The sequence below is a fragment of the Lissotriton helveticus genome, chromosome 6, assembly GCF_964261635.1.
Source record: "Lissotriton helveticus chromosome 6, aLisHel1.1, whole genome shotgun sequence".
Taxonomy (NCBI): Eukaryota; Metazoa; Chordata; class Amphibia; order Caudata; family Salamandridae; genus Lissotriton; species Lissotriton helveticus.
In genome coordinates this window covers 177,467,266-177,491,591 of record NC_136067.1, presented here as the reverse complement: position 1 = coordinate 177,491,591, position 24,326 = coordinate 177,467,266, and the positions used below count along the sequence as shown (strand labels likewise).

Below are 24,326 nucleotides of genomic sequence, written 5' to 3'. Positions count from 1 at the left end.
TCCTGAGTTTTAGGGGGAAAGTCAGAATTGCTAACACTTTTCTGTAATAGGAACTGAGCATCAGCCACAATAATAAATCAAATGATAGGGTTCAAATAAACATTAACACGTGAAGGATATACATATCAACTATTTACGAGTGCGTGAAGAGGTAAACAAAGCTACAAAAATCAATGTGTATTTTTTTTATAACTTGAAAACTTTGTGGACAGGTCAAAAGTTTAAAACAGCTAAAAGGGGCTATACACAGCAATTGGTATATTCCCATTACCAAACTGGTCCACAATTCTGATACATCCTGTGGGTTCTGATGAGCCACACACTTTGCCTACCTTGATGCTGGATTGCCTGGATTGAATCTTTGACAGCAGAGAAATAGATTAATTCTCCTTGTCACAAGGCAACTTTTGTATCACCTGCTGTCATTCATGTTTGATGGCCCGAAGTGACAGAGAAAAAAACATAATTCATTGCAGCCAGATACCCAAATGGACTTCAAGCCGGTAATATGACAGGTTAATATAAACCTACACTGGCAAAGTTTATGCTCTGCATGCTCCTAATTATATATATTTTAACGTAGGGTTCTCCTGCCTTCAGTTTCCATTTATTAAACATGTTTGATCTTATCTCAACAAGTTAAGCAAACATGAAAATGTATATACAAGATATAGAACTCTCTACCCTATGTCACAACGGTATTTCCAGTCACTGAGGAATTTCTTTAAGCAGTCATAGAATTTCGAGGTATTCTCTTAATGCACGGGCAAACAGAATGTAATTCCTTACTACGCATGGTAATCAATCAACTATTCCACAAGCCGTTTAAATCTTTGGTGACAGTATCTTTCAAATCCAAGAGATATTACATTTGCAGACAGGAAGAATTAAAGCGAAATCGATGTTGTGAAATAAAAGACACCAGAAAGCAGTTAATAATTTGTTACAAAAAGACACTAGAATCAGTTTAAAGTAGTTCAGATTAAAAAAACTGCAGTGGCTCAGAATGTGTTGAAACATATGGAATTGTTTCTAGATAGACCTATTTTGTATAGAAATTTTAGTGCAACAGATTTCTCCTTCCTGCTTTAGGAAAAATAACCAAAAGAACAGAAGACCAATTGTTGTTTACCTTCTTTACATTACAACTGTAATACTGCTCCGTGGCCTGCCTTTCACCTTGCCTGCTGATTCTGGCATCTGACAATATGATTTACAATTCAGCTGTAATAAGTTATTACAGCTGAACAGCTATGTAATTTTCTGATTACAGGGTGACGACACATCACAATTGAAAAGTACTACGGAAATTAGAGATAGGATGTTATACAAGGATTGCAGACTTTCATGTATTATAATATAATTCCTACAAAATATAGTTGTTGAAAATATAGCCACAGGACCTTATTAATATCCAAAACCTAAAAGATACTGAGTTTGCACCATTAAGGGTCAGCTGTATATCATACCACCCCTAAATGCAAAGCTTATGCATTTCAAACATGCCCTGTATCCAAAATGCTCATATCTTTCCTGATCATTAGCCAATCCTATTCCTCGTTAGCACTGGATAAAGTAATCTGTGCCTATGCGCTGAGCCCAGTGCCCTTCTCCCTTCACCCACTGAACACATTTTGCAGCTGTGCCCAGTGGGCACTCTGGCTCTGTCAAGGTCTTCATCCATGCTTTGTGTATGATACACCAAGATTACATTACACAATGACAACTGGTGCTATTCCTTAGTCCCAGCATTACCAAATAAGTGTATCTTTCCCTTCGCATACATGTTAAAATTGTCAGTATATAACTGCAGATCTCCGAACCCTTGGTTGATTTTTTCCCGTTCCTAAATACATTTTTCTAGCCCACCAATTCTTCTTCACATGCCTCCCAGATCCAGAATCCTGTGGATGGGCCTGGTTTGAAGTCCTATGCTACATTTTATCATTTTGCCTTAATGTGTTTCCATCTTTAACCAGTGCAAGGATTTAGTTTTTGGGCTTCTGTGAATGGCTGAGGGAGCTGCAGTCTCATTTGTTTCTTTGTTCCTCATGCTTTGATCAGAGAAAACAAAGAGCATCCTTCAATTGATGCGCTTCAGCGCGTCCTCAGGGCTGCAAAGCATCATATCAATGAATTCCTGTGTCATATGGTTCCTACAAATCAAGTAGGACTGTGTGGTTGGACAACATATGCATGAAAATAGAGGAACGTAGTCCACTCATATCATCAGAATCGGTTGGCCCAATTCCTGGCTGCTATCTCACAGTGCCCCATCTGGACCCCTAAACCTGATAGGGTACCGCATGGTGTCTGAAACTTTAGAACACGACTACTCTGATCCCCCTCCCAGGGAAATCATTAAAACAGATCTACCTTTTCTTTATTATCTTAGGCATACCCAAAGGGAGACACAAGAAATATGGAAATTGGCATTTCAAACATTTATTGAAGCAATTGGATTCTTGTGTAAAACAAATGTGCTGCAATTATTAGTAGAAGGAAACAAAGCATCTGTTGCCAGCATTACAAGAATGGTGAAAAATATGAATAATTCAACCAATAATATGTTGCATTGTTATATGCCTATATGAATATATATGATAATGAGAACCACGTGCCATTGGGTATAGGTCATATCTAAATGCAGAGAAGGGATACAATTAAAATCTTTGCCTATTATGGTATTTCTTGAAGTCATTGAAGGCATTTTTATTATATCTGAATTAAAGGCAGAGGAAACTCTTATTTTTGCACCATGTACTTAACTGTTATGAAATACCAGTGTACCCATCCATACTCCAATAATACCCTTACGGACATTGATATAGTAATATAGACAATTTTGAAAGAGGGATCAAGCAGATTATTTTGGTTGCCTTCACCAAGGTCGTTTGAGAAGTAGTATCTGATGAATTTTCCCCAAGTGTGAAAAAGTGCTACGATTCTATATGCTGCCTTGTTTTCAAATGTGCAAGCTCGTCTTTAATTTTATATTACATAGTAGGCACATTTAGCTCTTCAGCATTAAGGGTAGCAATTCTCAGATGCTTAAACATAACTATCTAGCTATACATATCACGTTATTAGATTTCTGGTTGAAGCACAAAACTGCCCTTGTTTTTTCAAATTGCCCTCTCCTTTTCCCCAACCCAACATGCATCCATCCTTTATGTATAGCAGGTCCAAGCTGGTGCTGAGACCAAGTGAGGACTTGTAAATTTACTACTGTCCCCTTGTTTGGGAATGTCTGTAGCAGCATTCCAGGAAGCAGCTTAACTGTTTCTCACCGGCATCCAATGGTTTAGGATTAATGTCTTCATTTGACTTACTTTAGATGAGATCTTAGTCAATGAATATTTAATTTTTTTCTGAATTTTAACAGGAATATTGTGAATTTTGTCTGGTTCGTGAAATATATGTGTTTATCTCTGCTGGTGGTTTTCAAACTAGTCAAGATTATTATGGAAGCTGGAATAACTATTTTCTTTAGTTTGCATTGGCATGATCCCATTTCTCTTAATCATCTGGCCGTACTACAAGAAATATGGAAAAACAGTATTCAGCTGATGACTACATTCACTTTTTTTCACATGCTTTAGACATAATGTTCTCCCTAGTGAGAAAGTCTTGGAAAAACTGTATATCAGTTCTGGGTGGAGTGCCTGATTTCAGGGCAGTGTACAAACTCCAACATGCTCTACAAAGTAAGAATATTTCTGCATACAGTTCTTTTCCTCCAATACCATCTCATCCCTAAGGAAGTGGGTGATCAACTTGATTAGGGATTCCCCTTCTGCAGCATGTTTGATGTCCTCAGGAATCCCCACTATCCTTATAGTAGTCCATCCTGAATGTCCATTTACTCCCTCTTTTGAGGCTTTTTCTGTGCGGATTATTTTGCATTGTTTCTTTCTGTAGTTTGGACTTCAGCTTCACAGCTTCTGTATGTGTCTCTTACGTATCATCTCAATCTTATGAATTATTTCCTCAACCACATCATTTATTAGCACATCCTTTTCCTCAGGTTCTTCTTCTATAGATTAAATCTCAGCAACCCACATTAAAATGAGCTGCAACACAATTTGTGCATATAGTTCACTTTCATCTTTGTTTTTGGTAATAATATTGGTACTTGATGTTTCTGTGGATCGATTACTTGTTTTCAAAGTTAGACTCTACTACATTCCTTATACCAACTGAGTCAGGGAAAAGGTGTGGATGTCGAAACCATGAGATGTAAATAAGTACAGTAATCAGGGTCTGGATTAACAGTTCTCTTTTATTGGCAGGGACCTTTTGTGGCCATTGGCATGACTTATTGCTTTCATCCCTCTCCTCCTTGTCTCGTCTTCTTCCTCTATCTCATTGGAATTTCTACTAGCATTTTGCTACAGAGTCTAGCACTGCCTTTCACCTAAGAATTCACCTTTGGTTATTCTGGGTGATTTATTTTTAGTACAATCACCTTCAATTTAAATGTTTTTAATGGTCTCCTCTTCTGTTGTAGTCGTATGTTCCTTAAGTTGTTCAGCTGATAGTCAGCCCCCACTGAGCTCGAGAATTTAATCCTTTGTCTGTTCAATGACAGTCCTCATGTTCTGTGTTGTTGTGATGTTTTGTATCAGGAATACTACCTTAAAGGGTTAGATTCACCTGTTGTTTCTGTCTCTTAAACAGAACTATTCTCTTTCATCTCTCAGGAAAGCTGGCAGTTGTGAGAGATGGGGGAAACAGCTCACCTTTTATTCTTCTGGCATCTCCACATACAGAGTCATGACTATCTAAATATGTTGTAAATAGGATTCTTCTTGACAGGGACGGGTAGAGACCCACCTGGTATCTTTGGAGTTCAGAAAAAAGAGATATTGTTAAAATCTCCACAGCTGTAAAGTGAGCTAAGACCCACACACAGAGGCAACATGAGCTAGGACTTCAGGCCCCAGTTGAAGGAGGAGGTTGGTGAGGACACCAAGTTCAGTGTGAGCCTTGCCAAAAAAGAAAGCCCAACAGTTTCACATGGTTAAGTAGCTGACCGCCCACAGCTCTGTTATTGTATTGGCAACTTCTTGGAGCTGCAGAACCACAGAACTTTTGGGCAAATGACGATACGAAGAGGACACAGTAAGGAAAGTAGTCAGACCATGGTGAAAACCTGCAGTAATACACTGTATGTAGCTGTAAGGGCAGGGGCCATGAGTTCTGGATCTGTTCTGGAAGCACGATCTAATGGTTCTTTTTAGCAGCATCTAAGCATAGAGGGGAGAAAATAGTTAATAATACCAATAAACTCGAAAGGAATTTCTCTGGACACATAGTAACCACAGACAACTACGTAAGGTTAGTTCATTTACTACAGATCCAAAAATAACTGAACATAGAGACACCTCGAAATGAGAGTTTAGAAATACATTGGAATCAACATAAAGCCAAATCTGTGAATAAAATTGAGTCAGTGCAACATGCACAACAACAATTAACTCAAGAAATAGGATACAGAGGATCAGAAAGCATGAGTCCAAGCCTCCCTGTATCCATACTTACGCATCTTCAGGGGAAAAAAAAGAAAGGTGTCAGCAAGTGTTATGTTATGTTGAAGTATTTGTAAAGAACATGGCTGCTCCAGCATTGGGGCGTCCCAGCGCTAAAGTTGAATCCAGAGTGAGGAGACACAGAGAGAAAAATTAATAGTGAGAGAAAAGCCAGGTCTTCACCAGTCTTCTGAAGTTCAGGTGATCAGGGTTGCTACGGATGTGGAGAGGGAGGGAGTTCCAAAGTGCGGGTGCCAACAGCTTGAAAGATCGACCACCCACTCCTATGAAGTCTCTCCACCATCAATGGGTCTAAAGCTATCGAGACTGAGCTTGTTCTGAGAAGCTCTCTCTCTCTCTAAAGGCAGAGAAGAAATGGGCCTCTTTCCCTACTTACGTTCCAATATTACAGGTATCTTCCCAAGAGTCCTTGCGGGTCATGCCCTCGTCTCCGGCCAGGATCTCATAGGTACTTTTCCATGGGACAGCGATGTTCCTGAACTGTAACATATTGACCTTGATTCCCAGGCCTTCTCCGGAATGAAAATACAACAGTTCTCTTGATCTGCTTTAGATCGCGATGTATCCCCTTCTCTCCATGCCTGACTAATTAAACAAAGATATTACTCTAGCTAACAAGGGCGCTTCTTACACCTGCAACACAAAACCTGAAAAAGAACGAAATCCACAGCACACATGAAATTTAAACTGTTAATTCTAAAGTGAAAGCTTCCAGGGAAATGCATTTCATGTCTACAAGATTCAGCTAACATAAGAAAAATAGCATATAAGCTACACAAAATTGCATAGGAAATGAGACACGTTCAGTTAATATTCTTACCTACATGAAAAATGACATGTTTAATAAACACATTTAATATTATGTCAGTAGCAAAACACAAGTTCTTCATGTAAGTGTTTTCTGCTAGTTACATTTACTTTCTACATCAACCCTTCACGTTCTCTCTTCAAGAGCTAAATATATCACATTTTAAGTTATTACATTTCAAGATCTTAACACTTCATGTTAACACGACAAAAATATATATGTGGGAACACTCTACATGTGTGATTATAATACACCCCTACTAATCACAAACCCTCTAATTCCTTGTAGAGTAGAGTGATCTAAACAGATGTTGTAGCTAGTCTCCTCTGTCCGAATTCCTCCTAACGCCTAAGGTTCTCATAATGACTGTCCTGCAGTCTTTCCACCCTTCTTTTACTCTCCCTAAGGAAATTGTTCAACTGCCTTGACTTATGCCATTAGTTGGCTCTTACCATACCTATGACACACTGCTTTGGCAATCACATGAAACCTCAGATTAAACCAAGTCTGCCTGAACAACCTCACTATTGCATCTCTTCCTATGTAAGCTGCTCCACAAATCAGCCTTGCTATTGGATTCAGCAAACAATCCGGTAACACTGCCCTGCCGTCAGTTGAAACCCAAATATCATCTTCTCCTTTCTCACAGCCTGCTTTAATCCAACCCGCTTTTTTCTGATCTGTTACTTCCAATTGTAACTGCGTAAGTTCATCCCATGTGTCTGCAACAGCTAACATCATGCTGAGTTTGGTCTTCTCTGTACTCTCGCAACATATTCCCCATTGAAAATGCATGCATGTGTGGCACAAAAAATAGCGTAGCGGTTTCCTATGGTGACACAATCATCCCCATTCCTATGTGCAGCTCACTTTATGACTGTCACTTACTTTGACAACTGCAATGCTTCCAACAACTGTCTCACATTTTCCCCATTTCTAATGGGAGATCCTGATGAAGTTAGGGACCCTCTCTGCGACCATAGCTGTCCGAAGTCATGAACTACACCGAAACCGTTCTGGTTATCGGTATAGATGGCGACTCTGATCTGCTCGGAGACAAGGCATGCCTTGGTCAAGGCAATGATCATCGCCACTTCAAAGTTCAAAGTTCAGAGTTTATTGTTTGATTACTTAAAATCATTACAATTTACAAAAGGATAAAATATCATGAAATGCTCAACGAAAAGTGTCACTGAACCATAGCAATCAATGTTCACAGGGCAGTGCTAGACAACATATGATTAATAAAAAAAACAACAGTATAAATTGTGATACACAAATAGATCTTGGGCTAAAGAGCTGATTGCTGTACCACAGGCGAGAGTGCTTCTGAGTTTTTCAAGTATCATATTAGCGCTTCCTGAATGTCTTTCTGAGTGCCATACAGCCTTATAAGAATTCTTGAGCAGCAGCCATCGGCATTCGCTGCTTAGTGGAGCTTAGTCGGCATAGTTAATCTGAAGGTGTTACAGTAACTCAAGCCATTTATTTAAAGTGCTGAAGTGCCTAAAATAATTGGGCCTGTAAAGTGTAAGCTACCACAATGATACTGTGTCTATCTGTGTTTGATAACTTTAAAACAGGAAGTTCAGTGCGTATGGAAGTTAGTAAAAATATTGGTCATTCTTCAAGATCCTGCTATAAGTTTTATCCAGTTTAAAAAATAAAAAAAAATTGTGCCTGGGACTCTTGCTTGTGTGAGTGTATAAAGTGCAACAGAATTTGGGCCATGCCCCGTTCCTGGAGCTGTACTATCTTTCCGTTTTTCCTTAATTCCTCAAAATATTTTATGCCCCCACAGGACAAAATGATTGCGGAACCTTCCATCCAGCTTATCACAACTTGCCTGCATGTACGGATGTTCGACTCGTTAAAAATGGATTTTAAAAGCAGTTTCCTCAAATCCTTGACTGCAGGGCATACGAATAACAAATGAGTTATTGTTTCGTTAGCGTACCCGCATAATTAACAGTGTGCTGCTTGGTCTTTACTTTTCCACGATGGCTGTAAGTCCTTTGAGTCGTGCATTCCTAAGCGATGATGAATAAAGCTCTTTTTTATCTCAATGCTGAAATGTGCTGCTAGATAAGCTTGAGGCTTTAAATGAGTGTAGGAATTAATCACTGTCCATGCATGACGTCGTTTGGACAAAGTTTTTTTTGACTTCCGAGAGAGCTTTTTTCTTTGCTGAGTCATTGCTGGATTTGTTAAAGTGCGCCTAATCTACCCTACTATCCCATGCTGATTTGATATTGAGTTCAGTCAAGGATTTTCTTAAATGGGCTCCCCATGTATTAGATGTTTCTTGATCCACATGGCCTTTGATCTCTTCCCAGCATAAACTGTTCAATGTGCCAGGCTCGGATGATCAAACTTTGTGGCACAGCTTCAAGAAGGAGTTCAAGCCCCGGAATATCTGATTCTGGAGGCCGAATTCCAGCCATACCTGTGCGGGGGATGAGGATTTAGGGAGATTAAAAACGGCCTTATAGACCTTTGTCTGGAGCTTGTTTAATAATTCAGACTCCTTTCCACACCACGTCTCTAGACCATATGACAGAGTGGGAAGGATTTGAGCTGCCATTTCTTTTAAAAGGTGGTTGTGGGCCGGGCAGTCCAGTTTTTTATTCAGTAGTCTGTAGACGAAGATTAACGATTGGGTTTTAGCTCTAAAGTCCAGTTTTTGTTCCTAATGGGAAGTTCCCCGCCCCAGGTTTATGCCAAGATATTTATAAGATGCTTGCTCTTCAACTAGCACCCCTTTAACGTACCATTTAAACTTAGATTTTTTGGGGTCCACTAGGCGCACCACCTTGGTTTTCTTTTTATTCAACTCAAGGTTTTCCTGGTCCAGGTAAATTGCTAGGTTAATTGCTTGTTGCAGGCCAATCAGACTTTGACTCAACACCACGATGTCGTCGGCGTACTGTAAAAAGGGAATTTGTTCTTTAGCCAAATTTGGTGGGTGATACTTGGCCGATTGCATGTGTTTAGTTATGTCCGCGTGAAACAAATTGAATAGGCTTGGAGCCAGGGCGCAGCCTTGTTTTAGGCCGTGCTCTGTTTTTATGCTGGCTGTTACTCTGCTCCCGTCGCCTAATTTTACTCTTGCCCAGGTTTCACTATATAGTGTGATCATTGCTTCCAGTAATTTACTTGGTAACCCCCAGGTTTTTAATTTTTCCCATAGTTGGTATCTCGTTACTCTATCGAACACTGATTTCAGGTTGATAAAGCATGCATATAGTCGAGTTTTCCTTTTTGCTGCTTTTTCTATTAAGAGTGCCAGAATTGCCAGATTTGTGGTTGTTCCCATTCCAGGCCGGAAGCCTGTTTGAAACTTTGAAATGATGTTCTTTTCGTCTATCCAGTCTTGAAGATGAACTAGGAGACATGATGCATATAGTTTGGCCTCCACATCGATCAAGGAGATCAATCTGTAATTTTCTGGTTTACCGTGGTTTCCTTGTTTAAATATGGGATGAATTATATTCCCTTTCCAGGAATTGGAGACCTTATTCTGGCTATAGATGTAGTTAAAAAGGGGCATTAGATGGTCTGCACAAAAGTCTGGAGCTTGCTTAAATAATGCGTTAGGGGGCCCATTTGGTCCCACTGCCCCCTCCGTTTTAAGTTTTTTTATTATTCCTCTGAATTGTTTGGTGTCGGTTAAGTTGTTTTGTTTGTTGCTACTTATCTCTTGCTCTTTTTGATTGTGTTCTTCCTGAGGCTGGAAAGTGACTTTGTGCTCCAAAGATCGGTCCACTAGGTGTTTCTGAAACCATTGTCACTTCGGCACACTTTTTGTGCCCTACCTTGTCGTACATGTTTTGTACCTATTGTATCCAGGTCTCTTCACTAATTCCTGCTTCTTGCCAGAGTCTTGGTCCCTTGGTCAATTTATTTATAATTCCCCGGAATTCCCTGCTATTTGGCAATTTGCTTGCCCACAGTAACTTTTTCCAGATGGTTTCTTTGTACTCTTTATTTGCATCCCCTATTTTTTTCTTGTATATTTTTCGCATTTCCTTGAGATTACCATTGTCTCTTTTTTTTCCAATTCTTGCTACCACTGCTTGAAGTCGCGCCTCTCTTGTGATCCTTCTTTTTTGATCTCTGAGTTCAATATGAAACCATGGCTCCTCCCTGGTTTCTATTTTCTTTTGGCATCCGGGGATAAGTGGAAATTTGAAAAAAAGCTTGGCCCAAGTATTCCCAGTTTTTTAGAACATCTTTTTTCTCAGTCCCTGTTTGGTTCACATAATGCCCGATTGTATCCATTATTAGCTTTGTGTCTGATCCTCGCCACTTCAATCTCCTGAGATTATACTTTTCTGGATATTGTAGCAAGGATTTAAATTTTTGTACCTGTGCCCATTTGATATTGATTTTCATGATGTGCGGGAAGTGGACGCTTTCTGGGCGGGGGCAAACTTGAAATGAATCTATTATTGGGATAAGGTTACTGCTGGTGATGGTGAAATCTATGGTTGACTGACTTTTTCTTCTCAAGTGCGTGATGGCTGCTGGTTTTATCTCCGGGTGCGTTGCCTTTCAGGATGGTCAGGCCTTGGGCATCCAGCTCACGAATTATAGTTTGGTTTCCCTGGTCTTCCTGCCTCTTTCTTTTTTTCTCTTTATTTAATATGAAGTTGCTATTGAAGTCTCCAGAGATAATCAGATAGCTTTGTTCGTGAGTCCTTTGCAGTACCTTTATCAGGTTCATTAGTGTTAGGGATTTTTCTTTCTGCGTCTTTTTTTCCGGATGGATATAGACATTAATTAATATTAGTTGCCAACTTGAAGTATTGGAGTGAAGCTTACCAGTAAGTTTTACTACCTGCAACCAATTTTCTCCGGCTTCTAGTTCTTCTGTTAGCCAGCCATATTTTAACGTTGCGTACGTTGAAAGTCCTCCTCTAGGATGCCCGAAGTTTGAGAATTTTTCTGCGAGTTTATGATGTTCTATATATCCCCGAATTGGAATTGGTTTCAGGTTCCATGTTTCTTGAAGCAAGATGAGATCTTGTTTTTGCAAGGACAGGGTTTCATGGGCTTGGCCCATTTCTTTGAAGCCGTGGACTTTCCATGAACAAATCTTGATAAATTCCAGACCAGAAACTGCTGAATCGCAGTTGTTCCTAATGCCATTCTTGAATTCATCCCCGTTGTTCCAGCCTGGACGCACCCGCATGGTGTCATTTGTCATTCGGTTTTCATCAGGTACGTTTTTTGCTCAGGGCAAATGGCACCCAGGACCAGTCCAAACTATTATTTGTCTGATGTTCAGAATTTGATAGACTTGCTATAACGTTGTCCTGTTTTGAATTATTTTGATCGAGGGGCGTGGTGTTCTGAACGCCTCGTAGACACATTTTTTGGCCCTTACCGATGGTTTGTTTGGTATTTAGAATTGCAGTACTTTTTAAAAGGGGATATGGGTACTTTGGGGGTTTATGAAGCCTCAAAGTAATTCCCCAGGCTTCAAACGTTGTTCTGGGTCCATAGATCCTGTCCACTAGTTCCTTGGATATCCAAGTTGTCAAGGACTCTTCAATATCTGGGGCCGATGCTGTTTGCCGGAAATCTACGGCTAAAAGATCTTGTGATGTTATCCGCTTTAATTCTGATATCTCTTTGAACAGCGTTAGTAGGTTCCCTCGATTAAGGATATCTTGTCTTCCTTTAGTAGAGAATTCCGAAATAAAAGTCAGTTTTGGTGTTGTCTATGTGATGATGTTTTGGTGATTGGTGATGTTTTGAAAATTGTCAATTTCATTTTTAGCTTGTTGCTGTGTTTGTGTGTCACGTGTTTTAAGGCCGCTTTGAAATTCTCGACCAACCAGTTTGTTAGTAGCTTTTTCTTGTGATGTGGCCTTGAAGTGTTCTTCTTTTATTTCTGTCTCAGGGTTCCCAGGGTTTTTAAGTGTTGGTAGCCATGAAGTCTTGATTTTTAGCTCTGTGGGGGAGAGCCTAAAAGTACGGCCCATTCTGTTTATTGTGGCCGTTATCGGGATTTGATCGCTTTGTTCCTTGTTTTTTGTCTTATCATTAGCCTTTTCCCCTGTTTCTTCCATGTGTTCTGGTTTAATCGGTATCTGCTCCAGCTCTTTTTTGCTGGTTCCTTGTGGCCACTTAGCTGGACTTGGGCCTCTAAGATCTAAGGGTGCCTTTACTGACAGGGCCCGTGAGGTTTTAGCTTCCCCTTCTCCATTGTTTATCGGTTTATTCGGGGCTGGTCTCTGCTTTTCCGGTCCAGACTTTTGTGCCACTTCGTTGGCCGTTTGATGGTTTGTGATTATGTGATGTTACTGGCTCATATTGTATTGTGAACCGGGGGCTTGAGAACAAGGGAGCACTTGGGTTTTATTTGATTTGATGATGTCGACCTTGTTATTTGATGAGAATGACTCTGCAGTTGAGGTGTCTGACAGTGCGTCTTTTTGTGACCTGTTTTTTTTTATACGTTGTTTGGTTAGTGAAAATTGAGTAGATTTTTCCAGGACCTGTAACTATTTGATTATTGTGCTTTATCCTAGCCTTTCTGGCGCGTTTTCGTTGCCTTTTCATACGTTTTGCGATTGGAGTTGGGTTGACAGTAGTCTGTATTGTCTCTGCTTGGATGTCTCCGAGATCCAACTTGTCCTCTGTTTCCTCTTTCTCTACTTCCTCTTGGTTTATACCGCTTGTCACTTTTACTAGTTTTGTTGCCTTCGGGGACTCTTCTTCCAATCAATCAATCAATCAAGACATTTATAGAGCGCACTACTCACCCGTAGGGTCTCAAGGCGCTAGGAGGGGGGGGTGCCGTTACTGCTCGAACAGCCAGGTCTTGAGTTTCTTCCTGAAGGAGAGGTGGTCTTGGGTCAGGCGCAGGTCGGTCGGGAGGGAGTTCCAGGTCTTGGCGGCCAGGTAGGGGAAGGACCTTCCTCCTGTTGTCGCTCTTCGGATGCGTGGGACGGCGGCGAGGGCGTGGCTGGTTGATCTGAGGTGGCGCTTGGGAGCGTAGAAGTTGATTCGGTTGTTGAGGTAGCTCGGGCCTTGGTCGTGTAGGGCTTTGTGTGCGTGGGTGAGGAGACGGAAGGTGATTCTTTTCTTGATGGGGAGCCAGTGCAGGTCTCTCAGATGTCCGGAGATGTGGCTGTTTCGTGGGATGTCGAGGATGAGTCTGGCTGAGGCGTTCTGGATCCGCTGGAGTCTCTTCTGGAGCTTGGCGGTGGTTCCGGCGTAGAGGGCGTTGCCGTAGTCCAGTCGGCTGGTGACGAGGGCCTGGGTGACAGTCTTCCTGGTCTCGGTGGGGATCCACCAGAAGATCTTCCGTAGCATGCGTAGGATGTTGAAGCATGATGAGGAGACGGCGTTGACTTGTCTGGTCATGGAGAGGGAGGAGTCCAGGATGAAGCCCAGGTTGCGTGCGTGGTCCGTTGGTTTGGGTGCGGTGCCCAGGGCGGGGGGCCACCAGGAGTGATCCCAGGCGGAGGGCGAGGAGCCCAGGATGAGGACCTCCGTCTTGTCTGAGTTCAGTTTCAGGCGGCTGGTCGTCATCCACTCGGCTACATCTCTCATCCCTTCGTGCAGGTTGGTTCTGGCGGCGGCGGGGTCGTTGGTCAGGGAGAGGATCAGCTGGGTGTCGTCGGCGTAGGAGATTATGTTGAGGTTGTGTTGGCGTGCGATGGCCGCGAGGGGGCTCATGTAGACGTTGAAGAGAGTGGGACTCAACGAGGATCCTTGGGGGACGCCGCAGATGACTTCGGTGGCCTCTGACTTGTACGGTGGTAGGCGGACTCTCTGTGTTCTTCCGTCGAGGAAGGAGGTGATCCATTCCAGTGCCTTCTCCTGGATTCCGATGTTGCAGAGGCGCTGCACTAGGGTGCGGTGGCAGACAGTGTCAAATGCCGCGGAGAGGTCCAGGAGGATGAGGGCCGCTGTTTCTCCGTTGTCCATCAGGGTTCGGATGTCATCGGTGGCAGCGATGAGGGCGGTCTCGGTGCTGTGGTTGGCTCGGAAGCCAGACTGTGAGGGGTCGAGGGATCCATTCGTCTCGTGGAAGGCGGCCAGCTGTTTGTTGACGGTCTTTTCGATGACTTTGGCCGGGAAAGGGAGGAGCGAGATGGGACGGTAATTCTTGAGTTCGGTGGGGTCCGCTGTAGGTTTCTTGAGTAGAGCGCTGAGTTCTGCGTGCTTCCAGCTCTCCGGGAAGGTGGCGGTGTCGAAGGAGGTGTTGATAATGTCCCGCAGGTGGGGTGCAATGACCACGTCGGCCTTGTTGAAGACGTGGTGAGGGCAGGGGTCGGTCGGAGATCCGGAGTGGACGGAGTTCATTGTGCGGATGGTGTCTTTGGTGCTGATCGGAGTCCAGGCGCGGAGGGTGGTGGTGGGTGGCGTTGCTGTGGTTGTGGCGTGCGTCGGTTGGATGCTGAAGCTGTTGTGTATGTCCGCGATCTTGTTGTGGAAGAAGGAGGAGAGGGAGTTGCAGAGGTCTTGCGACGGGGTGATGTCGTTGTTTCCGGCGTTGGGGTTGGAGAGCTCTTTTACGATGTTGAAGAGTTCCTTGCAGTTGTGTGCGTTGTTGTCTTTGCCCTTATTCTTATCATTCTTTTGCGTGTCAACTGTTGGTTGTATCTTTTGTGATGGTTGTACTGCCCCTAGTATGTCTGTTAGTATTTCAGGGAGTTTTGCCAATTTGTCATTTGCTGCTGTTGAGGATTGCTTATGTGTGGCTCTGTGCTACCCCTGATTTTAAGGAGAGTCGTGATTAGGTTCAATTTGATGTGTATGCCTGACATGTGTTCTGCAATTAGGTTGATGAGGTCTATCTGCACCTCCATCTTGTCTGATTGAAAATTCAGTACCCTTAGTGCTTGCTCTAAAGTGACTAACAGGGATTTACTCCATGGGGCTGTGATATATTGTGGGAGGACTTTCCTGATGACCCTGTCCCTAGTTCAATCCGGCAATCAGGTTTGTTTTTATTGAAAAGCTTCCATCATTTGATTCTCTCACTTGGGGATCGATTCTGTGGAGCGAATTTAAGGGGGTGGAGGCTACCCCCCCGCTCCGCCCGGTTCCCGTTCCGGTGTGGTGACAAATGGAGGAAGTTACCCTTGGATGGCTATTTCTGGTGTATCTTGTTTTAGCATGTTGGTTTCCAAAATTTGGACGAGATTGGCATTGTTAGATAGAGAAAAAGAGCAAGACCAAGCTTCATCCAAGCTACCTGTTTGCCAGCATTGTATAATTGATTTTCTCTGAGCTCGTTTTTGTTGCCCGAGTTTGATCTCCTTCTGATTTCTTTATTGTGCCTTGCTAAGGGAGTATTCTGGTGCACCTGTGCCGTTATGATTAACTGTCTTTTTTCTGAAGTTACTGGAGTTGTTCCCTGTGGGGCTGGGTTCTCTTTTTGAGCTTTGCTACTATCCAACTGAGTAACCGAAGTGGAAGTACAACTGTGTTGCTGTGTAGATGTTCCTAAATTGGGTGACTTTTTTTGTCCATATTGTTTGGGATTATTGGGCTTGGCAGACCTGAAATCTCTTCCGTTGGAGCATACATTGCAGCCATTGGGTCCTTTAGAAAGAAAAATTTCTGTTTTCCGGTTTAACTGCCAATGTTAAAAAAGTGTTGGTTCTGGCGTTGGTGGCGAAACAAGCCTCTCTCTCAACCCGGGTGACTTCCCTTTTTTTCTTGTTGAGGCGGTTAGTACCATTAAGGAGGTAGTTTTAAAAAAAATTCTTATTGCCGCCTGACGAACTCTTCCCGATCTAATTTTCCCTGAGTGGGTTGTTTTCCCTTGGAGTAGTCTTGTTCGTTTTATTTACTGTGGTTGCTTGGTCCTTGTGCGTAATATATTTTAATATGTTCTTTTCTTCCCCCTTTTTCTTACTTTTTCTCTTGGGGTGTTCGCTTCCTCTGTTACGGTCCGCTGGCCCCTCCCTAAAGGTGTCGATAGCTGATGTTAAAAATGATAGGGCGCACCCTGTGAAACACAAGGTTGAGGGGATGCTCCTTATGGTTTCCGGGTTGTCTTGTGCTGGGGAGGAAGCGGGAGCACCCAAGCGGGAACACACCAGATGCCCTGCAAGCTGCGCCGCTGCTGCTGGGAACTGAGTTCGCGCTCAGCGACTGGTAGCTGTGGTAAAGCTTGGGCAAACCTCCCCCCGCTGTCCCTTCTCCTCTACTTTGCCTTGCCTGCCATTACAACTCAGCAGGATCTGAGTTTTCCAGGGGTGTCAGGAGACCTGATGCTGGATGGCAGCCAGATAGGAGGGAGCGTAGTTGTAAGAGGACAAAGCGATCTGCTCCTTATGGGTTTACTTTTGGTTGTGGGCTATGGGTTAAGCTGGGGCTGGGGGTGAAGCTGGAACTGAGCTGGAAAAAACTATTATATTTAAGAGTAGGAGCTTTGGGGGAGAATGCAAGGACACGGCCTGGGATTTAGGGACTCACCCAGTCTTGTGTCCAGTCCGCTGCTCTCTGCCTGAACCAGGCCGCCGAGCCAAGCCAGGTGTCCTCCGCTACCTCTGCGGGCTCTGTGCCGGCTCAGCTCGGCACCTCTCGCTCTCCTCCGGGAACCTGAAGCCGAGAGCCGGCCACTTCTCTTTTTCAGTCTCTAACCCACCATGCAATCAGCGAGTCCCCGCAGTGGGGAGGGGGCGTGAATCTGCAACCAGGAGCCTCGCACAGCCAGCAGCCTCGCCCAGCCTCACAGCAGCCTGAGGCTGGGGGCCGGCAACTTGCTTCTCTCTCACCGCTCTCACACAGCCCTGCAAACAGCAAGCAGGGCCTGCTGTGGGGTGGGCTGCCGGGGGGGCCGTGAATCGGGAGCTGGGAGCCTCGCACGGCCAGCAGCAGCAGCAGCCTCGCACAGCTTCACGGAGCAGATCGGCAAGTTGGGCCCACCGGGAGGGGCTGTGAATCAGGAGTCGGGAGCTTATAGAGCCTCACACGGCTAGCAACAGCAGCCTACACAGCTTCACAGCGGCCTCTCACACTTCTGGTAAACCTGGACCTGGGAATCCCAATCATCGCCACTTGTGCGGCGTGTACGCCTGGTAAACAAGCAGGATCCACACACCCAGAGATGGGACAGACAGCAAATGCTGCTCACAGATTACCATCATTGTTCCTTAGACATGAACCATCAACAAAAAGGACTTGAACAGGATACGACAACGAAGTAACATCCAGACAGTCATGGTATTCACAATCTTCCCCATCAGAATTTGGAACAGGCAGCAAGGTAGAACAGCGCTTTAAGGTTGCATTTTCTGCTGCAAGCCGAACTTATTCATACCTTGTCAGCCTGTTATTGGTCAAATGCTGTGTTTTGGTCCTCGATTCAAAAAAGGGGGTGGTGATGAACAGAGTGTCTGAATTAAGCAGACCACTCTTACCCAGTCCAAAGATCAGGGCTTGATCCATCACCGTTATTTAGCTCACTGCCCCATCCCAGCTCAGAACCTGGCTATATGCAAATTAGTCTGTCCCTGGCCCAGTGCATCATGGGAACAGGGCAGACCAAACTACCTTTTAAGCCAATTCTTCACCAGAAAGGAGACAAGCTACCGTTAAGCCAATTCTTCACCAGAAAGGAGACAAGCTACCGAAGCCAATTCTTCACCAGAAAGGAGACAAGCTACCGTGTTTTGGTCCTCGTCATCAGAAGTTCAACTGAGTGTGATTCATATATAGTAAGTGGATGATCCATCACAATTCTTTTACATCGTTCAATACTGACACTTGTTGCTGCAATGGATTTAAGACACGCGTGCAACGCTGAAGCTAAAGGATCTAATGTAGCTGAGAAATAGGCCACTGGTCTACGGGCACCTCCATGTGCCTGGGTGAGTACAGAAAGAGCACAACCTTCCTTTTCATGGCAGAGCAAGGAAAATGCTTTGTTGTAATCAGGCATTCCTTGAACGGGAGCGTCACAAAGGCCCTCAATCAGCTCCAAGAAGGCAAGTAAACGATCGTTATCCGAAGGTAACAGATCACTCACTTTCCTGTGGGTCAGCTTCTGCAAAGGCTTTGCCATCAAAGAGAAATTGGGAATCCATTGTTGGCAGTAGCCAACCATTCCCAAAAGCATGGTTCTGATTCCCTCCTGCATTAATGTATCTTGGCATTGTCACGTCGACAACTGATTTACTGCATCTGTCACTTGCACGAATTCTCCCTCCTGCTACTGATTCGCTGGATTTAAGCAACATTCACACTTCCAATGCCTGATTTTCCTACAAAAATGACCGGCAGGTGTCTTTTTTAGGTTAGCAATATCTATCCTCGTTCAATAGGGACACCTCTCCTTCTTCCTTGTCCGGCTGAACCTGGTGTGCCCTGAACACATCCTTGGATATTCCCTTAATTATGACTCACTGCCCCTCCAGTTGCCTGTACCTGCTCTTTCTTCTCAGCATTTCGCATTTGGGACAGCATTAGATTTTCCTTTATTCTCCTATGCTTGGAATCCACCTCATTAATGCTATATCATACTGTTGAATTTCCTCCACAGACTAATTTTGCCAGCAGATCAGGTGTTGCAGATTTCTGATCTAAATCCTGTCACAAATTTTGAGACAAACTGTCGCATGTCTTTGGAGTTGAGCGTGTCTAACCCACTGTACTGCTTGTAGGCTTGTAAGAGCCTCTCGTAATTGGCATGCACTGACTCTTTAAGCTCCTAGGTCGTTCGATCTATCTTAACCCAATAGATGTTTTGTGGGACTATTTTGGACTGCATCCATGTAATCATCTGATTGTACTTTTTCATAACCAAAGGTGAAGGACCATGAGTTACAGGATCCCTCTCTGGCTCAGCGGCAGGCCAATCAATGGAGATTTTACATGCAGACCATAGATCACCAGGGACCACAATTTCAAACATAGTTTTTAAGTCAATCCAGAACTCTTTTGAGATTTTAACAAAGCGATCGACTTGCTTGTACCATTCAGTAGGTTTCTCCCTTAACCGAGGAAAATCTTTTGGGAATGCAGCTAGGTATCCTCTACTCCAAGGGACATGCACATACCTTCCACTAGGCACCTCTCATAGTGGATACGACTCAACACCCAGTGTTACCCCACCTGGAGGTGGCGTTTCCCCTGTCACTTTTCGAACACTCTTTTTCTTGGACCAACTTCCCTCCCACTTGTCAAGCCTACTCCAAGCCCATATTCCTATAATCAACTCTCGGATGTGTGTTTTTAATCCCATTACTCTCTTTTCCTCAAGCTCCTGATTACTAAAATTAAGCGAATGATTTCTCCGCAACATTTGTATTCGAGTCAAATCTACTTTGTGCCTCCGGGCTATTTCTGACAACTTCTGCTCGTCTAGCCTTGCGGGTGACATCTTTTGGTATAAACAACAGGTCATCTGGCTCATAGGTCTCTATTCTTTCCAAAGGCAAATTCCCACTGAGAATGTTGTGTACCTCAGCCTTCAATCTCACTTCATCCAATAGATTCACCTTTACTGCAGCTTTGATGGTTCCCTGACTCGATGTACTGTTCTTACTTTTCTTACTGTTGCTGTGATCTCTCAACCAAGAATCTAAATCTGTAGCATCTAAGACACATTGATTTCCGACAGCTCCCTGACTTGCACTAGTTTCTGAAGTCACGCCCACTAGTCCCCTCACTGGTGTTTCCCACAGCCTCAAGTCTGAGCTAGTGCTCACCATGGGTATAGATTGTATAGTACTGGAACCAATGCGTATTCACGAAGGATCAGCAGTGGCCGATAAAGGGGTACTAGATTCCATAGGCAATAGAGATGGAAAATTTCCATTCATGTTTACTGACCTTCCCAATCCATTTGCTACTGCCTGAACAGACTGTTGCTGATTAATGATTCCCCTCTGGGGTCGGTACATACACAGGGAAAACAGGACCAATGGTGACCATTTGTCACAAGAGCTTCCAGTTACCTTGAAGCAGCAGTAACTCACTTTTTTGTCATACCTACTAAGACACACAGTCCTGTCCCCCATCTTCCTGTGGATATCCTTCCATCAACTCCTGCATTAGGACCTGTTTGAGATATGGACACACTCTCTGCATTCCCCATATTTGCTAATTCTTGCCTTCCTTCCTCTGAGTATGTATTGTAAGGTGGAGGATGCTCTGATAACAACCAATCCAACAAGCTATCGTGAGTATCACTTCCATAATTTCCAGTTTCCCTTCTTTTCTGCTTCTGAGAATCTCCCTCTCCTACCAACATCGGGTACAACCTTTCTCCTTCAATAGTATCCACTCTTCATCTCTTAAGTTGTGTGTCCCATTGTGCTTCCTGACATAACCTCAAAGATTTCCTCATCTTCCCTTGTAATATTTCCCTTTTCCTTGCATGTGGTGCCAGTATCCATGTGTCTAATGTCTCAACCTGTGTTGGTCTATGTGAGACGTTGGCCTGATATATGAGGTCCACTAATTGAAGTGGGTACCTTGCACCAGTCCAAACAACACTTATGGTGATTTAGGAGGTCAAAGATAACCTTAGAAAGCTATTCAAGTAGTAGCTGTGGATAGCAGCCTTGAAGGAATATTAAGCAACTTGTTTTACCAGAATGCAGCCATATTGTATTGGTTAAATGAAAGGAGAACCACACAGTAGTTATAGAAATATGTATTTATTATTGTAACACACCTTAAATACCTCACAGTATCTGCTAAACACAGATAAACACAAAGCACACAATACTGTAGCACAGAAACAATCGTAAGTAGCACTAATGCACAGTGGGTTCCAGGGGGAGACCAAACCATATACTAAAGTAGTGGTATAAGCACCACAACTTGAGTCAAGACAGTGTCTAGAAGATGTAGAATCACTGGGACCCAAAGGAACCACCCAAGGTGAGTAAGTAGGGACCCTACGAAGGACGGGTGCAGTGTAAGAACACAACTGCGTGCTACGTACAACTCAATAGGTGAGTCACGGTTGCAGTTTTAAAGTTTAAGGTCCCTTCCCAGTGGATTACAGAGAAACCCTTTGGTACCTAGAAGGTTGGAGAGCCACCCCACCCACGGATACAAAAGTACCAGAGTTACCTATCCCAGGAAAGCCGGGTGCCTAGGGCTGTAGTGGCGTCGGAAACCGCTGTCGATCTCAATGAAAGTCTTCAAAGAAATGCCACTGCTGGAAGGAAGAAAAGTGTTGGGTGGTATCCACAGGTGAAGTCTTGATGGAAGGAACCTGAAAGCAAAGGATACAGAGTCTGGGTCACTCAGGAGTGTCCAGGGGCTAGGTAGACAAATGTCCACCGATGTCGGGTGCTTCAGGTGTGATGAGGGAGACCTTGACTCTGCAGTTTTATGGACCAGGAGATGTTGAGGACAACTAGGATCTTGATACGAGCTGTCCCACAAAGGATGTCGAGTGCTGAGAGGTCAGGGTCCGTGGGGAGCACCAACCAGCCTTGGCAGTACAAGGTCAAGGAAGGTTACGGTCTGGCCCAACAAGGACCAGGTGACTCACTACAACAAGGAGAGTCAGGGAAGGTCTGAAGCAACCAGCACAGCCTACGAAAACAAGTGTTGTCCCTCAAATGGGCCCATAGGCCAAAGGGACAGGAGTCGCAAGGAGACCTCTAGCAGTTTCACAAAGTAACAGCTTGCAGGGCACAGAGCGCGAGGAGGCAAAATTCCTTTGTACAACATGTGCATAGAGATTGGGGCTACTGTAGCCCATTGCACTTGTTTGGAAAACACCAACAAGCATATGCACTTGCAAAAGTAGGTGGTGCACAGGGGTTCAAGTTATGCGGTCCCAACTAGGGACACTGGCCTCAGACTTGGTGAGAGGGTAGTTCAACCTCAAGGAACATAGGAACCCATCTCCTGTGTTGCTGGAGCCTTTGAAGTCTACGGTAGCTCAGGATCAGCAGACAGCTCAGTTGCATTATGGTGCCTGCGAATGCAGGGGAGTGACTCCTTCACCCCAACGGAGATAACTTACGTTGTCCTTGGTGCTCCACAGGTCCTGCATGGAACCTGTATGGTGCATGGGCATAAATTATGCTTTGGATAGAGAGGGAGACGAAGTTGGGCCCAGTCAAAGTACAGAGTGTCCAGACTGTCAAAGGTCAGAGGATTCTTGTTCAGAATCTTGTCTACGTTGAATCTAGGGTCCTAAAGCCAGGTAAGCCCTTTTGTGCCCACATGAGAGGGTTGGACGGATTCAGGGGCCCCTCCCAGGAGAGGGTCAGGACAGTGGGGAGGTTACTCCCATGTCCTTTGTCCAGTTTTGCACCAGAGTGGGAGCCACCGGCTCTCAGGACTGGTTTGAACTGGACTATGCACAGGGACACCAAGTCTGCCCCAGATACAGACTTTCAGGCACTTCGGAAGTGCACCCACCCAGCCCCAATACACAAAATCCTGTCTGGGAGGTGGCCACCGCCCTGTGGCTGGATGCCTATTGTTTTGTCTTCCCCAGCTGGAGCTTGCCTCAGCAGCAGAGGGCAGAAATATGTCTCGGGTCGGCAGCAACCATTTTGTGCTGTCTGGGTCGAGAAGGCTGGCACCTGGAAGACCAGGGACCACACAAAGCTCACTTCAGGTTACCAGTATGGCGATATGATTCCAAGGTGTTTGATACCAAACCCAACAGGTTTTGTTGTGGCCATTTTTGAGATAACATTTTACCTCTACCTATATGTCTTGCTGCATCACCGACAACCCAGGAGAATGGTCTCCAAAGGCTGCTGGGATGCTTTGCTCATGCAGGGGCACACTCTCACGTAAAACTTAGCACCCTGCCTTCCGGATTGTTAAGGCCTGCTAGAGGGGGTTTAAGTGAAGTGCCCTATGGATATAGTAAACCTATATCTAAAGTAAGTGGTGCATGCCCCTTCTTACACAGGTTGCATGACCTCCCATGGGTGGCATAATACATGCTTCAGCCCAGGGGAGGCCTCTGGGGTACCTATTCCCTGGGTATCATGTACCATATACTAGGGACTGACAGGGGTACCCCAGTATCCAATCTGGAGTATACCTAAGTACATGGATATAACATCTGAGGGAGAAAGCAGATAGATTCTGGTCCTGATTAGCAGGTTCCTAGTCAGACTAGTCAAAAACCAGCCAAACACCAGGCAAAAAGTGGGGTTAACCATGCAGTCAGATCCTACCTTCCTACAGTCTAGGTAAAAGTCGCAGCACAAACATCACTCCTCTCAACTGGTGCAACGCGCTCAACTGAAATGAATCAAAACATGGAAATGACAATTCCCAATTTTTTTAGTAATGTGCCAATTTTGAAGTCAGATTATAGTATGGAGGCCTACTTTTGTTACCATATAGTACGATGGAGTATCCTCAGGTGGTGCTTCTTCACCCACTCGAGTAACAACTCCCTGATCACCCCAGAAAAGATCCCGCAACACCCTAAAATGTTGCATGATTAAATGACAGGTTATCCAATTTTTACGATGAAACAATATTTTCCCAACCACAACTTCCTGATGACTAACGACCGACCCCAGCGCAGTGTTACGCCACAGCGCTGCACACTCTGGCGTCACCTTCACTCCTCGCAGCGACTCACCCTCCTTCACAATTTCTCCATACACATTCACTCACACAATCATATTAAACTCTGTAATTGTCTGCTATCTAAAAGGATAGATATAATTCAGTCATCCCACAACATTCACACATGGCAACCCTCTGCCTGCGCTTTTCACCTGAATAAATATACTTTATCTCTGTACACAAGGTCCACTAAACAATTCTCATATGTCCCAATCACACAAAGTTCCCCATCTTAGGTGGAACTGTCTATGACGTCTCATGACAACTCCTAAATTCTTCGGTCAAACAATCACAATAACCTTGGTATCTTCTACACCATTTAATATACTGGGGGATCTTAAGCCACTTGGGGACCTGAAACTCAAATCTCAGTCCTTGGACCACTTCTGGCCCTAAACCATATTCACTCGACTCTCACATGA

At 44.2% G+C, this 24,326-nt stretch overlaps 1 protein-coding gene across 5 annotated transcripts in view; it reads left to right on the top strand.

Annotated features, from left to right (window-relative positions):
- Nucleotides 1–24,326, top strand: part of LOC144761272 (uncharacterized) — a 266,932-nt gene that overhangs the window by 102,250 nt on the left and 140,356 nt on the right. The window lies entirely within an intron of this gene.